General features: G+C 40.6%; 1 protein-coding gene across 4 annotated transcripts in view; it reads right to left on the bottom strand.

The window, feature by feature from the left end:
• LHFPL2 (LHFPL tetraspan subfamily member 2) overlaps window positions 1-15108 on the bottom strand; it is a 231397-nt gene extending 216289 nt beyond the window's left edge. For 3 of the 4 annotated variants that reach the window (XM_074208395.1, XM_074208392.1, XM_074208394.1), the window contains exon 1: window positions 15007-15108. The gene's annotated coding sequence lies outside the window, so the exon portion shown is untranslated. Of the gene's footprint in view, window positions 1-14703; window positions 14946-15006 lie in introns of those variants that run through there. The other variant, XM_074208393.1, reaches the window with a different exon arrangement.
• Between the last annotated feature and the right edge of the window lie 315 nt (window positions 15109-15423).

Genomic DNA, 15423 nt, shown 5'->3' on the forward strand with positions numbered 1-15423 from the left:
TCTCTCGGCATTGACCAACAGGGTAGAGGGGACACTCCCTCTCCATTGCTGGAAAAAATGACTCAGACCTTCAACTCAGGTGAAAGAGTTCTTAAGAATCACCTGGTCAACACACCTTCATTTTTATAGATGAAGAAATTGTGGGATAGAGGGATTAATTAAATTGCCCAAAATTACCAAGATAGTCAAATGGAAGAACTGGAGAGTGAACTCAGGTTTTCTGCCTGCCAATTCTCTGTTCTGTCTTATATGCACCATGCTTGCATTCCTGGTGGTAAGTAGCACCAACTTCACTTATACATTGATTTGTACTGTGTATGTTCCTGGTCCAAACAGTACTGAACCTCAAGTTTATTATCTTTCCTTAAGTCATGCCACTCTTTCTGAAGGTAAAGAATAGCAACTTTAGTCATATATTATTCATGTTGTGATATTCCTGGCCCAGATACTATAGAATCATATTTTCAGGACTGAAAGTTTGCTTGAGTATCATCTACTCTAATATTCAGCTTGGAGGTGTGAGATAGAACAAAAGAAGAAAAACTCTCTTTACCAATACAGATTGACACTTTCTCTACACCCTAAAGACTTATCTGTCTATAGTAGGGTGAATTAAGTCATATAAAATCAACAAGCATTTATTAAGAGTCTACTGTGTACAGTGTTAATATGGAAATATGTTTAACATCATTATACATGTATAATCTATATTAGATTACTCACTTTCAAGGGAAGAGGGAGAGAAGAGAAGGAGAGAAAAATATGGAATTCAAAACCTTATAAAAATGAATGTTTAAAACTATCTTTGCATACATTTGCATAAATAAATTTATTTATTTTAAAAAGAGCCTACTGTGTACCAGGTCCTGGATAAGCACTGAGGACACACACAAAAAAAACCCCCAAAAGATAGTCCCTGCTTTCAAGGAGCTAACAATCTAAGGGTGTGTGTATTACATGCATAAACAAGATACAGACAGATTAAGGTAGAGATCATCTCAGAGGGCAGAACTAGGAAAGATTTCTTGTAGAATATGGGATTTTAAAAGAAAGCAAGGAAACCAGGAAGTGGAGAAGAGGAGGAAGAGCATTCCCAGCATGGGGACAGTCAGTGAAAATGTCCAGGGTTAGAAATAGAAGAACAGAAAAGAAGACAATGTCATTCAATCAGAATATAGGGGTAAGGTTGGGGAGAGACAGGAGAGAAGATTGAAAAGGTAGGAACAGATTAGTTTATAAAGGATTTTAAAAGCCATACAGAGTTTTATTATTTATCCAGAAGGTAATAAAAGGAACAATTGGAGTTTATTTAATGTCTGTTTATGTGTGTGTGTGTGTGTGTGTGTGTGTGTGTGTGTGTGTGTGTGTGTATGTGTGTGTGTCAGAGAGAGAGAGAGAGAGAGATGCTTAGGAGGATGGACTGGAGTGGATTGAAGCTTGAGGAAGGGAACCAAGAAGCTTTTGCAATAGTATATTCAGAAGACACTGAGGGCCTGCACCAGGATGGTTGGCAGTGTCAGAGAAAAGGGGTCTATATATGTCTTACTGAGAAATGTGAAAAGACAAGACTTGACAATTGATCAGCTATAGCAAGGGGCTGGTGAAAGAAAATGAAGAGCTGAGGATGCACCTAGGCTTTAAACCTGATTTACCAGGAGGATAATGGAATTCTTGACTTGTCCAAGGTCATACATTCAGTATATGTCAGAAGAGGGACTTTGAACTCAGATCTTATTGGCTATCAGGTCAACAATGTTCTATTTGCTAGACCATACTGTCTCTCAGTTCACAGATAATAATATTAACAGTAAAAATAGCTAACATTTATAAAGTACTCTTAAGGTTTGTGAAATGCTTTTTAAATATGATCTCATTTGATCTTCACAAAATGGGATGTTCTATTATTATCCCATTTTACAGATGAGTGACTTACCCAGGATCATAGCACTAGAATTCATCTGAGACAGGATTCAAACTCCTGTCTCCTGTCTCCAATACTTGAGTTCCATCTATACCATAACCTCCAGAATGATTAACTTACTTAGTGAAAGAGAAGAAATGAGAACCCAGACTCCTTAGACTGTACTCTTCCTAGTATATCATTGTGACCACAACTTTTAGGCATCTTACAAAGTTGGACAAAAATACAATACTAGAGAAATAAAAGCTTTATATAGAATCTTGAGGTTTGAACAGTGCTTTACAAATGTCTCATTTATCCATGCAACCCTGGGAGGTAGGTGCTATTATTATTATTATTCCCATTTTATAGCTGAGGAAATTGAGGCAGCTAGCAGTAAAGTGAATTACCTTAAATCATACAAGTTAGCATCTGAAGTTGAATTTGAACTCAGCTTTTCCTAACTCCAGGTCCAGTCACTGAACCACCTAGCAATATCCTACCACCAAGATAAAGGGTTTTCCTACCTCTGTGCTCATTGCAGCATAAAGGGACTTTATGGGGCATTTAAGTCAGGATAATATCAAATTTTACTGACTGATAATTATATTTTTCTCAATGTCTATCACATGGTAGGTACTTGCAAAATGATTATTGATGGATTATCACTGGAGGAAACAACAACATATTGCTAGAACAGATGCAGCTATATAAAACACCCCCCTTCTATTAGTTATGAGGAATAAACAAAAGCTCTTTGAAATGAAGGGGAATAAGGAGGGGGAGAAACATTTCTATAGCTCCTACTATGAGCTAGGCACTTTTATAAATATTCTTTCATTTGACCTCAAGGACCTCTCTCTAGGTTGGCACATATTCATTTATCAATCCAATTATATTTTTAGCCAATATACATTCACATTCCAAGGGCTTTCTTCAGATTCCAATATGGTAGCAATTTTTTAAATACTTTATGTTAATATCTCTGTATTGGAGAGTATTGGAGCCTTCTTTGATCTTTTCTGTTCTACTGCCATTAATATTACATCTTGACTTCAACCCCTATTTTCTGCATGATACTTTCTTTTTTATCCACTTCTGTGATTTCATTAATGAGGAGTAGTTTTCCATTTGGAACCCTCTTCTACTAAAGGACATTAGTACCTGTTCTACAATTTAAGAGTCAGCCCTAAGATAGTTTCCCAGAGCACTAAGGGACCAGGTATTTTGCCCCAAAGTTTCATAGACAGTATGTAAAAGGCAAAGCTTGAACTCAGGTCAAGGTCAGCTCTCTTCCCACCATGTCAAGTTGCCTTTCTATTAATTAGGCTAGTCTTTCATTACCATGTTTCATTTATAAATACTTAGCATTTTTATAATTAACATTATTATTATTATTTAAAATTCCCCCACCTTGGTATTTCCCCATATACTATCTCCACCCATTAGAAAGGAAAAGTCTTTGTTTGCAGGCACTACTTTTCTGAAAAAGAGATCTGATAAATTTGTCATCAAATGACAAAATAGTGGTAGACAACTTGGCATACAAGTAGGTGCTATAAATGTTTATTATTCCCTTATAAAGGGTAGTTCACATTTCCTCAACAAATCTATTATGTAGTTTGAACACTATCCCTATTTTACAGATGAGGAAACTGAAATGTGAAAGTGATTTGTAGTTTTGGGGGGTTTTTTTGGTAAAGTAATGGGGTTAAATGGCTTGCCCAAGGCCACACAGCTAGGTTATTATTAAGTGTCTGAGGCTGGATTTGAGCTCAGATACTCCTGACTCCAGGGCCAGTGCTCTATCCGCTGAGTAACCTAGCTGCCCCGTGAAAGTGATTTGTGCAGGGATACAACTAGAAAATGTGAGAATCAAACCTGAGTCTCTCTTGAATCTAATTTCAATGCTCTTCCCACCCCCATGACATTGTTTCTCTAACCCCAAAACCAGATAGTGGAGCTTGTAATGAATGACATGTGTAAGAACCCACCCACTGCTTCCTGTTCCCTTCTGGTTCCTGTTGTTCACTTGCTTTAGTTGTGTCCTATTCTCTGTGACCCCTTTTGAGTTTTCTTTTTTAGCAAAGACAGTAAAGTGATTTGCAATTTACTCCTCCATCTCATTTTATACAGATGAGGAAACTGAGGCAAACAGGAGTAAGGGACTTGCCCAGATTCACACAGCTAGGAAGTGTCTGAGGCTGGATTTGAACCCAGATAGATGTTTTCCTGACCCCAGATCTTGTGCTCTAATCACTGCACCATCTAGCTGCCCTTTTGGTTCCTATGTCCCCCCCCCCAAAAAAGAATACTTATAAATGTCACTTGTCTTGAACTACTCTTTTCCATGCTCTGTCTCATAGAAAGGTAGTGAACTAGTTTCAAAGTCACCAATGGTCTTACTGCTGAAAGCAGCTTAGTCTAGTGGAAAAGATGCTGGCTTTGAAAAAACAAAAAACAAAAAACAAGGGGTTCATTCCTGGCTCTGGCAATTACTGCCAATTATTAGTTTCCTTATCTGTTCAGATGATGTCCAAGGTCCCTTTCAGTTAGACTCATATGACCCTAGGAAATATTAGAAAAGTTTATTTTTGTTTCCTTTCAAATGGGATTCTTTATAGGAACATTTCCCTGGAATTCATGCCTATGTTCCTCCTTTCCTCTGCGGGGTGAGAATATTGAGTGATCTGCAGCCTCAATGGCTGCCAAAATCACTCACAATTACACTTTCCTTCTCTCCCTATAGTTAGCTGTGACTTCTCTGCATTCCTCACACCTTCAAGTTCCTTGGCAACATGCTAAAAATACCTGCAACATCTAAGAACAAGAAAAATCAAACAACAGAGTAAAAAGAAAATTACACATTTTGAGGAATTACCTTAAAAAAGAATTCAGAGGGGCAGCTAGGTGATGCAGTGGATAGAGCACCGGCCCTGGAGTCAGGAGGATCTGAGTTCAAATTCAGACTCAGACACTTCATAATTACCTAGCTGTATGGCCTTTGTGCAAGTCACTTAACTCCACTGCCTTAAATAAAAAGAATTCAGAAGCAAATTCCTTTATGGAGTCACGTGGTTTATATAAACCAGTGCATCACAGATTTGAGCTAAAGAATTTCTTTTGCCTCCTTTTGAATCTCCTTTGTTTGGCACAGTATTTGACAATAAATGTTTACTGATTGATCAACTGACTGATCAATCCACACAGCTAATAATTAGGATGGTAAATGATGAATTCCCAACAACAAAGGAAATTTTTTTTAAGGTTTTTGCAAGGCTTGCCCAAGGCCACAGGGCTAGGCAATTACTAAGTGTCTGAGACCAGATTTGAACCCAGGCACTCGTGACTCCAGGGCCAGTGCCTTATCCACTGCACCATCCTGCTGTCCCCAGCAAAGGAAATCTTAAGAGGACCATCCCAAGAATAAACAAACTACAGAACAAATGAACTGTATACCTAAAAGTAATCATTATCTTTTTTGTTTGTTTGTTTGCAAGGCGATGAGGCTGTGATTTGTCCAAGCTCACACAGCTGGGTTGAACTCAGATCCTCCTGATTCCAGGGCCAGTGCTCCATCTACTGTGTCACCTAGCTGCCCCTAATCTTTGTCTTTTAATGAGATGAATATAGTCCAAATTATTTTTTAAATAGCAACAAATCTTTGAAGATATTTTTTCTACCAGTCCAGGACCTCAAACAATGCATACACAGAAGGCCCTGAGATTGTGACAGCAAGATTTTCTTATCTTCTTATCTTACTGCCTCTTTAGAGGTATTATCTTTACCATCTTCTGTAACATGTATGCTAAATGTCATCAGTCATCCAAAGAGAATTGTGAATATTTGGGTTTCTTGGCTGAAGAATGGAATCTGTGACGGCTTCAGAGACATTCCAAGCATACAAACATATTTCCTAAAAAGTTTGTTCTTGAAAAACATCTCAGTTCTATACCTTGGCCTGATCTGAGATCCTAATCTTTTCCAATCTGTCCTATGCTCTGCTCTCTGTATCAACCTATATAGATATTATTTCTTCTCAACAACTAATGTAATTAAAATCATGAATGGCAACAGAGGAAAAGGTCTACTTCTACTTTCACTGTTGTTTTGTTCAATTATTTTCAGTATTGACTGGCTCATGATCTTAATTGGGTTCCCATGGCAAAGAAACTCAAATAGTTTGCCATTTCCTCTCCAACTTCTTTTACAGTTGAGGAAACTGAGGCAAACAAGATAAAGTGACTTATCTAGGATCACACAGCTAGTAAGTGTCTGTGGTCAAATTTGACCTTAAATGTTTCTGACTTCAGGGATTGCATGCTATATCTGCTACATCTGCACACATAGCTGACCCTCCTTTCAAATTAGATTCTGGTTAAAGAACCATAACAGTGGGTCTTAAATAAATCTTTGATATTGCTGAGCATTCTTCCCTTAAATACAGTAATTGCACATCATTTTCAGGAACTCAGTGAAGACCTTTAAATATTGATCTAGTTGCTACACCCTCTTAAATGTCACCTTCAAAGTCCAAGAGCAAGTAAATATGCTGCTTAAAAGTTTAACATGAATGCTTTTGCAAATATTGCTTCTGAAACTTCTTAGAAGACTCAATCAATAATAATAAACTATACCAAACCAATAAGAGGACAAGTCAATGTAAAAAGATTAAATATACTGAGTTTCTTCTTCACTTATCAGCCAAGGTCCAAGGACAAGATTATAAAGGATAGCACAAAGAAGAAAACAATTAATAAAGTAACTAATACATGAGATAAATTGGATTTTTTTAGACCATCTTTCCAAAGTAAAATGACTAAACAGATTTTTTTAAATCTAAAATTTCAAGGAATGAAAAATGGCTACATACATAATTTCTCTATAGTAAAATATATTTATCCAACATTGTCCTGGTGGATCATTTTCTTCCTAAGTGAATTTGCCAGATGATATTAACCCCTTTAAGGTCCCAAGTTTGGGACCTTAATATTAATTTTTTTCAATAGAAATCTTAATACAAAAGATACTTAATATTTATAGCCTTTTTAAGATAACTCATGGTCATCTTTAAGTGAATTGTGCCCCATATTGTAGCACAACAGTGTCTATGAGATATAATTTTTTTTTAGATTTTTCAAGGCAATGGGGTTAAGTGCCTTGCTCAAGGCCACACGGCTAGGTAATTATTAAGTGTCTGAGGTCGGATTTGAACCCAGGTATTCCTGACTCCAAGGCCAGTGCTCTATTCACTTTGCCACCTAGCCACCTCCAAGATAGTCTTAAGGTAAGTGACCCTATCTGCCCTTATAAATACATGTCCATCAGATTTTAAATTTTTTGAGTTCTTGTGTTTGCTTTGAATAATATTCCTTTTTTTCTTTCTTGCTACCATCAACTATATTACTTCTTTCTTCCCTTAATGGACCTGCTTCAAGTAGCTGACTTCTCTTTTCAAATTTGCTTTTTTTTTAAATTTGCTTTTTATAGATTGCTGTGAACTGGGAAATAGGATAAGTAAGCTTGTTAAATTATATCTAAAATAAGAGTAAATAGGCTCTGAATGAGGGTTTGATAAGCCCTCTCAGAACAAAGTGTACAAACTTTATTAGTGGTATCTTGTGATACCTATATTTGGCCCATTTTGCTTTCTTCCTGGTTCTTGGGGTTTTTTTTAATGGCTTAAAATTTAACTAACACTTTTGGGACACCTATATACTGTAGAATAGAGTTTGCATCTCAAATGAGGGTAATTATGTGTAATTTCCAGGGAAAATATAACATTTAGCAGTTTGTGACTGAAGGTATATCAACTAATCTAAACTCCCTCATAAATTCTGCAGTCATTTAGAATATAGCTAGGTATCTCTCAAACCTCTTTCTTTGCCTCATTTCCCTCCCATTCATCTGTAAAATAAGGATAAAAATACATACCTCACAGTGTTGTTAGGAGGACTGTGTGAAACAAAATAAAACTTGCCCATGATCACACAGGCAGCCTATCAATACAGGTAAGATTATATCAGGAATTGACCGATTCCATTTTTCAATCTGCTCTATAATGTAATACATTATCCTCTCTGTTCTGATGGGGGAATAAAATATGGTGAAACATGAATAGTTGAAGCTGGGTATGAAAGAGGATATTCCCATTATAGGTAAAGATTCCAAATGTAGGATTACAATATTAGGTTTTCATCAATCTATTTGATATATATCTCATATATTATCTTATATATGATATATATCTTATATATGCATTGCCAGTTACATGGCCCAGTGCATAAAGTTAGGGAAATCTAAATCCAGCCTCAGTTGTCTCATCTCTAAAATATACATGATGATAATAATAGCAGTATTGTTATGAAAGCAAAATTAAATTTTTGTAAAGTACTTTGCAAATCTTTAAGTACTATGTAAATACTTGCTATTTATTTTTATCATCATCATCATCATCATTGTTGCTCACAGACAATAATATTCACTAAGCATCCATTTAAATACAAAAGAGTAAAAGAGTAAAATACAAAAGAGTATGAAATGTAATTCTGACTTTGGAGAAATTTACCATCTGCTTGGGGTAAGATGACAGAGCAAATAAAAAAAAATGAGAGCTAAGCAATAATCCAAAACAACCAGCTTAATAACAACTAAATCTAGTGACAATCGAGTTTGTACTAATGGGACCCTTGGAGCTCCTAATTGGGGTGGCAGAGCACATGTTAAATAGATGAAGGAATAAAAACAATTAAAAAAAATTTTCAATGACCCACTTTCAATCCTGCTTTCTTCTCCCAGATCAACCCTATTTTATTCCTTGCCCTTCTTTACATCTCTCTCTCTCTGATCTTGGGCATATTCACACACTTGTTTTCAGTTCTATCTTAACACTCATTTCTAGTCATATATGACTTCTAGTAAAAAATGTTAAACATTTCCTACTATATCCCTCATTCTCACTCTTATCCAGCCCAATCCAACTGTCAACCTAGAGATCTCTGATAAATAGTTATATAGACATTTATCCTATGATGCAAAGAAAGAAACCTTGCTCTTCTTAGGTTGTAGTTGTCGGAGGGGCCTGAAGTTATGAGGACCTGAATATTAAATCCAGCCTCATGTACTTATTAGCTATGTGACCCTATACAAGTAATTTCACCCTGTTTGCCTCAATTTCCTCATCTGTAAAATGAGCTGGAGAAGAAAATGGCAAACTACTTCAGGATCTTTGTCAAAACCTCAAATGGGGTCATGAAGGGTCAAACAGTGAAAGGACAGAACATCGCTTGGGTTATGGGGCTTTAAGACCTTAAAAGCTATTGGAAAGTGGGCACCTACTTTTTCTTTCATTTAATCATATTTTCTAAGATACCAGAGGAAAGATTCATTGATCACTCAGACCAATCTTGCCTCTTTTGTGGACAGATGTCATTGACTGATTAAATAGGTTTCCTCGATTTATTGCCCAATATTGGCCATCTCTCTGTTGTAGTTGTTTGCCATTCCCCATTCTCAACATTCTCCTTTGGGTCAAAGGTCTATAAAGCTGGAGGGTCCTCAAAGGTTAACTAGTCCAATTCCCTCATTTTTATAGGCATAGAAACTAAGATGAGGCAAGCCAAGTGACTCTCATGCCTGGAATTCACATTCTCCTTACTTCTGTTGAATATAATCCCAAATTCACCTTCTTCCAGGAAACTTAGCCTGATTAGTTGCTAAGACTTTAGACTCCTGACCCTAGTACTAACCCTAACCCAAAGTTACTTTATATATCTTTGACATTTTATTTTTTTGGTAGATTGGTGTAGATATTATTTGGTATTTTATTTTTGGTGTAGATATTGTTTTCCTCCCAAGAAAACACACTTTACCACCCCCCGCCCCAGAACCTCAAACAGGACCTAATAATGTTTGTGGAATGAATGAAGGATACTTTTGACTTCATACCTTCAGTTTTCAATGACTTTCTGTTGATAACACTTTTTCCTCATTTTGGTTCTTAGAATTCTTGTTTGTCATAGGTAGGTGGATGAGCGCATACATATAGACATAAACATTTATTTAGGCATTTACTATGTGCCTATCACTGTGTTAAGTTGCTAATACAAATAAATCAATTAGTCTTTATCCTCATGGAAAGAGGAGAGTTTGCAACAGATGACATAATGGGCAAGCAAAAAGGGAAGTCACAGAGTAGAGATGGCAAGTGAAGTGGCAGCCTGGGCCAGGGCAAGATATAAAAACTCACCTATCAGAACTCAGCATCAGAGGAGAACTTAAGAGTCCTAAGGGTGTGGTTCAAGATACCAGTAAATGCTTAATTAATACTTATTGGTGGAGCAGCTAGGTGGTACAGTGGATAGAGCACTGGAGTCAGGAGTATCTGAGTTCATATCTGACCTCAGACACTTAATTACCTAAATGTGCAGCCTTGGACAAGCCACTAAACCCCATTTGCCTTGCAAAAACCTAAAAAAAAAAGATAATGAAGTGGTTTGCCGTTTCCTCCTCCTGAGAAGTAATCGATTTGCCTAGGGTCAAATGGCTAGTAAGTGCCTAACACAAGTGAGAAAAATCTTCCTGTCTCCAGGCCCTTTAGGATACCACCTAGTTGCCTACAAAAAAAGCACATACAGAAAATAAATGTACAGTGTTGGGGGTAGGACTAATAATTGAGAGAGACTAAGCGAAAGGTATCTGGAGGAGGCATCTGGAACTGAATCTTGATGGGAGCCAGGAGTTTCAACAAGTAGAGTTGATGTGGGGGAATGTCCCAGCATAGGCATGAAAGAGTATGTGTCAGTAACATTCAAGGTTAGTTAAACCAGAACATAGATTCTGTGAAGGGGGATAATATGCAATTAGCCCAAGTAAAAGATGTCTGGAGCCAGAATGTATAAGATTTTAAAACCAAATGGAAGAATTTTTATTTTCTCCCTCAGGTGAAGGGGAGCAATTGAAGTTTCTTGAACTGCAGATTGACATGGTCAGATCTATGTTGTTAAGAATATCAATTTGGTCATTTTTCTAAAGAATAGACAGGGAAGAGACCTGAATAGAGGGAATCTATAGGAGTGCTTTACAATGCTGTCTAGGTGAGAGGTGATGATGAGGGTGATTGCGGTGGGAGTGAAAAGAAGTTGGTAGAAGTCCAGGAGGTGAAATCAATTAACACTTAATAAATGCCTAGCCTGGAGGGTGAGGAAGGGTGAAAGAGTGGAAAGTCAAGGGACCTTAGAGATAGGAAGAATGTTTGTGCTCTACACAAAAACAGGGAAATTAGGGTGGAGGGGAAAGAGAATGACATCTGATTTGGACAAGATAAGTTGGGTCCACCGATAGAACATCCAACTGGGGTTCAGGAGAGAAATGAAGACTGAATATAGGAAATCTGGAAGTCATCTATATAGGGATAACAGTTGGACACTCAGAGGAAGGAAAGAAACAAGAATTTCTTAAGCACCTATAATGTGCCAAGTATTTACTATATTTTAAGTTCTGTACAATTACCTCATTTGATCCTCATAACAATTTACAAGAGAGGAAACTGAGGCAGGCATCGATTTGAGTCAGTTGACAGTTCAGAGTCATACAGCTAGAATCTCAAGACTGGATTTGAGTTCAGTTCCTGACTCCAGGCCCAGTGCTCTGAATGCACAGAATTACCTAGCAGAGCCCAGGGATAAATCTACCCATACAGTATGATGAACCTGCAAAGGAGACTGAGAAAGAGCAGTCTGACAGGTATGGAGACAACAAGTTGGTAATTAGGTTTCTTCCCTCTCTAATCTATTCTCTAGGGGGGAAAATGGTCTAATTGAGAGAGCCCTGTCTAGAAAGCCAAGGAAGAAAAAGTATCAGAGAAGCAGGGGGTTGGAATGGGGGTGCTTGTTAGAGTGGATAGTCAGGAGAATGTGGATTAGGACAACCTAAATTTAAGTCTCACCTCTGATGCATAGCAGCTGCATGACCTTGGCAAAGTAATTTAGCCTCTAAGGGTCCCCAAGCAATTTACCCAGACAAGTTTCTAAATGGTGGAGAACGACTGTTGATGTACCTCAGACATTTTCTCATTACAAGCTGTCTGCATATTGATAAAATCACTAATTTGGATAAAAAAATTAAGACAACAAAGATTTATTAAGTACCTATAATGTGCTTTGTATTGAATGTCTTTAGGATTCTAACTCTAAAACTGGAAAGGATCTAAACTGCCATTTAATCAATCCTTACTTTTTACAGATGAGGAAAGTGAAGCTAAGGGAAGTTGATTTGTCCAAGGTCACATAAAAAGTGTCAGAGATAGAATTCAAAAATGAAAAAAAAAATGAGCTATATCTTTTTTCCTCAAAGCTTGAAATATAATAGGGGTGGAATACAATGACATGTATACAAATGAATACTGTATGGTGAGAAGGGAAAAGAGATCAGTTCAAAGTGCTATAGGAAAATGTGGGGAGAAATAAGTTTGAGCAGGGGTGGGGAAAAGATTTCATGAAGGAGCAGCACCTAACTAGATCCCTAAAAGAAGATTTCAACTGGTAGAAGTGAGGAAGGAGTTTTTCCCAAGAACAGAAGACCTTGATAATGCTGCCAAAAGTTTTGAAGTTATATCCCATCATTCAAGGTAAAGAAAACACTCCTAATGGATACACTTTTACAATAAACTCATAATTTATTCATTTTGATAGAATACTATGCAGTAAAACTCTTAATTCATCACTCCACACTTTTCCTCAGGAGACTATCACTAATTCAGAACCCATCAGCATAGATGAGCAGTGTAAATTACTGTTTTCAATATGCATTACTTTGCACTTATCCAAAATAGATTGCATCTACAATCCTGTTGTCTGAGACTATTTTGTGTCTCATGATTCCCATCATCTTCCAAGTAGACCCTTTTTAGAAAGCTGCAAACCACTGCTATTGATATCAGTTATTAAACCTTTCTGGGAAAAGTGGATTTTTATAGCTTTCAGACCCTATTCTACCCCACCCCTTCATTAATTAGCCTTAACAATCATCTCCCCTTCCTCATGTAAAACATTCACTCTATCTTTTGCAACAAAAATCCCTCTTGTCCAATATTACTACCCATAGCATAAAGTATTATCACAGCATACTGTATTATTTGGTAGCAATCCAATTCCATCAAAGTTTATTTACTTTGTAATCAAATTTCTGCCAGGTAACAATTTCAAGTGTATCACCACCATTACGATTTTTTTCTAATGAGAGTTCAAATACATGCTATAATCTCATCTTTGACTTCTCTCTCCCTGAATTATTTGCATTTCTCACTGGTACTTTCTAGATACATTTTTAGCCCTCCCTCCCCACTGGGGAGGGCAGAGATAAATGGGAGGTAAAGTACAGATACACCAGTCAAGTAACACTGTGAGAGGAAATACCTAGTATCCATTCTCTTTTGAAAACTAGCCCTGGAATGGATGGAAATCCCTGATTAGAGCACGAGGCAGAAGGCATGGGCTGCTGATAAAGTCAAGCCTCAGGCTGAAGTTTGCTCTCTCCCCTCTTGTAGCTGCAGCTCAGAGTCTTTCCTCCGGCTGGTTTTGTTTTGAAAGTTACATATTCTCCAGGCAAGGCACCGACGGTAAACTCGAGACACAATCACAGTGGAGAAAACGAGAAATACAGGAAATGGTTCTGGGATGGGGGGTAGTGGGAGTGGAGGAAAAGTCTTTACTTTAACCCATGCCCGCACTTTCTCCCGCCCCCTTCCCCTTGGAAAGCTCTCATCTCCAGTCCTGAAAAAATCTCTTCCTTTCTGCACGTTTGGTTTGGGGAAGACTGTGAGAATCTTTTAGTTTTCCAAGTTCAAAGAACACTGGACCGCTAACTGGAAAAAAGAAAGCATGTGCTTAAATCAATCCAGAAACACACACACACATTGGCCTTGAGTCCTTTCCCCAGGCTGAACCCACAGAGACAATCAGCCCAGATGTGGTCTGCCCCACCTCCACGCCCATCTTTTTCCATCCCGCAACTCCTCCATACCCACCCCCATCACACCGCTTCCCACAAAAATGCAGCCGGGGCGTTTGGAGCGGGCGCGACCGATCCCCCCCCCCCCATGCCAGGGCATCCAATCTCAGCTGGCAGCTCGGAGCGCCCAGGCTGGACCGCGGCGGCCGGCGGAGAGGAGCGCCCTGAGCTTAGTTCACAGACACTAGACGGCAGGGTCCCAGAGGGGCGGGCCGGCCCGAGTTATGTCCCCCCAGTATCCCCCGGGGGCCCGGGTCCAGCAACAATCGGTGGCATTTATTTTGCGGAGGAGCCAAGGGCAGGAGCGGCAGCTTCCTTCCTTTCCTCGCCAGCCCTCCGGCCAGAGAGCTCTCGGAGCTTTCAGAGGGGATCCCCCTCCCCAGCACCCCCGCTCCACTCCTTCTCGTCCTCCACTTTCCTCTCCACCCCCAGGTCCCCGGCTCGGAGGGGGGCAGCTTTGTGAGAGTGAAACTCGTGGGGGAAAGGCTGGCCGCAGAGGAGAGGGAGCAGCCCGGTCCAGTCGGCCCGGGTCAGCTCGCTGCCCGCGCAGCCGGGCTGGGCAGCCTGGGCCCGGCCACCGGCTGCTCCCCCGGCGCCGCCGCTTCTGCTCGGGACACACGTCTCCTGCCAAACTCCCAAATGAAATCAGGAAACTCGTGTGTGCGTTTGGGGGGGGGGCGTCCCTGCCTTGCCAGCGCTCTGCGCCCCGCACTCTCTCCTCTCCTCTCCTCTCCTCTCCCAGGCTCGCCGGTGAATGAATGGAGCGGACCCCCCAATTCCTTTCCCCCACTTACCGGCCCGCCCCAAGCAGACTGAGAGCTGCCGCCCTCCTTGCGGGGATGCCGGCCCCGGCTGGGCCCGGCGGGCAGAGGCTCCCGGGGCTGGGACCCTGGGCCGGGAGGTGGCCGGGGGGCTTCACCAACGAGCCTTTTCTTCCCGGTCCGCCTCTTTCCCCCCTCGCTCTCGGCCCGGCTGCCTGCTCACCCCAGGACTGGAGAGTGGAGGAGGGACGAGGGAAAGGAGGAGGAGGAGGAGGAGGGGAAAGGGGGGTCGAGGGGGGTGGGGGAGGAGAGGAGTCGAGGTTTAAGAGCACTAACCTCCACCACCCCGGGGGCAGAGAGCCTCAGCGCGCCCAGGGCCGGCCAGACGCTGCCGCCCTCCCTCCATTCACCCGGCTCTTGCCTTTCAACTTCTCCCCTCCAGCCCTCCCGGCCGTCCCCCTGGAACCCCGGGAGGGGGGCGTGGAGTCCCGGTGGGAGGGGCGGAGAGAGCCGAGGGGGTTCTCCTCGGGGGGCGGGGCACTTGGGAAGGACATAAAGGAGGGGCCAGTGGGGGGGCTGGGGAAGGGGGGAGGGGACAGAGTGGAGAGGAGAGAGGTCCTGGCTGGCGGGAAGGGACCCAGGGGAGGTCCTCGGGGAGGTGGGGGCAGGGGAGAGAGGCGTGTCTTCCAGATGAGGGGAGAGTATCGCAGAAAGGGGATCCCGAAGAGGAGGGGCGACGGAACTCTGGGGAGC

The sequence above is a fragment of the Macrotis lagotis genome, chromosome X, assembly GCF_037893015.1.
Source record: "Macrotis lagotis isolate mMagLag1 chromosome X, bilby.v1.9.chrom.fasta, whole genome shotgun sequence".
NCBI lineage: Eukaryota > Metazoa > Chordata > Mammalia > Peramelemorphia > Peramelidae > Macrotis > Macrotis lagotis.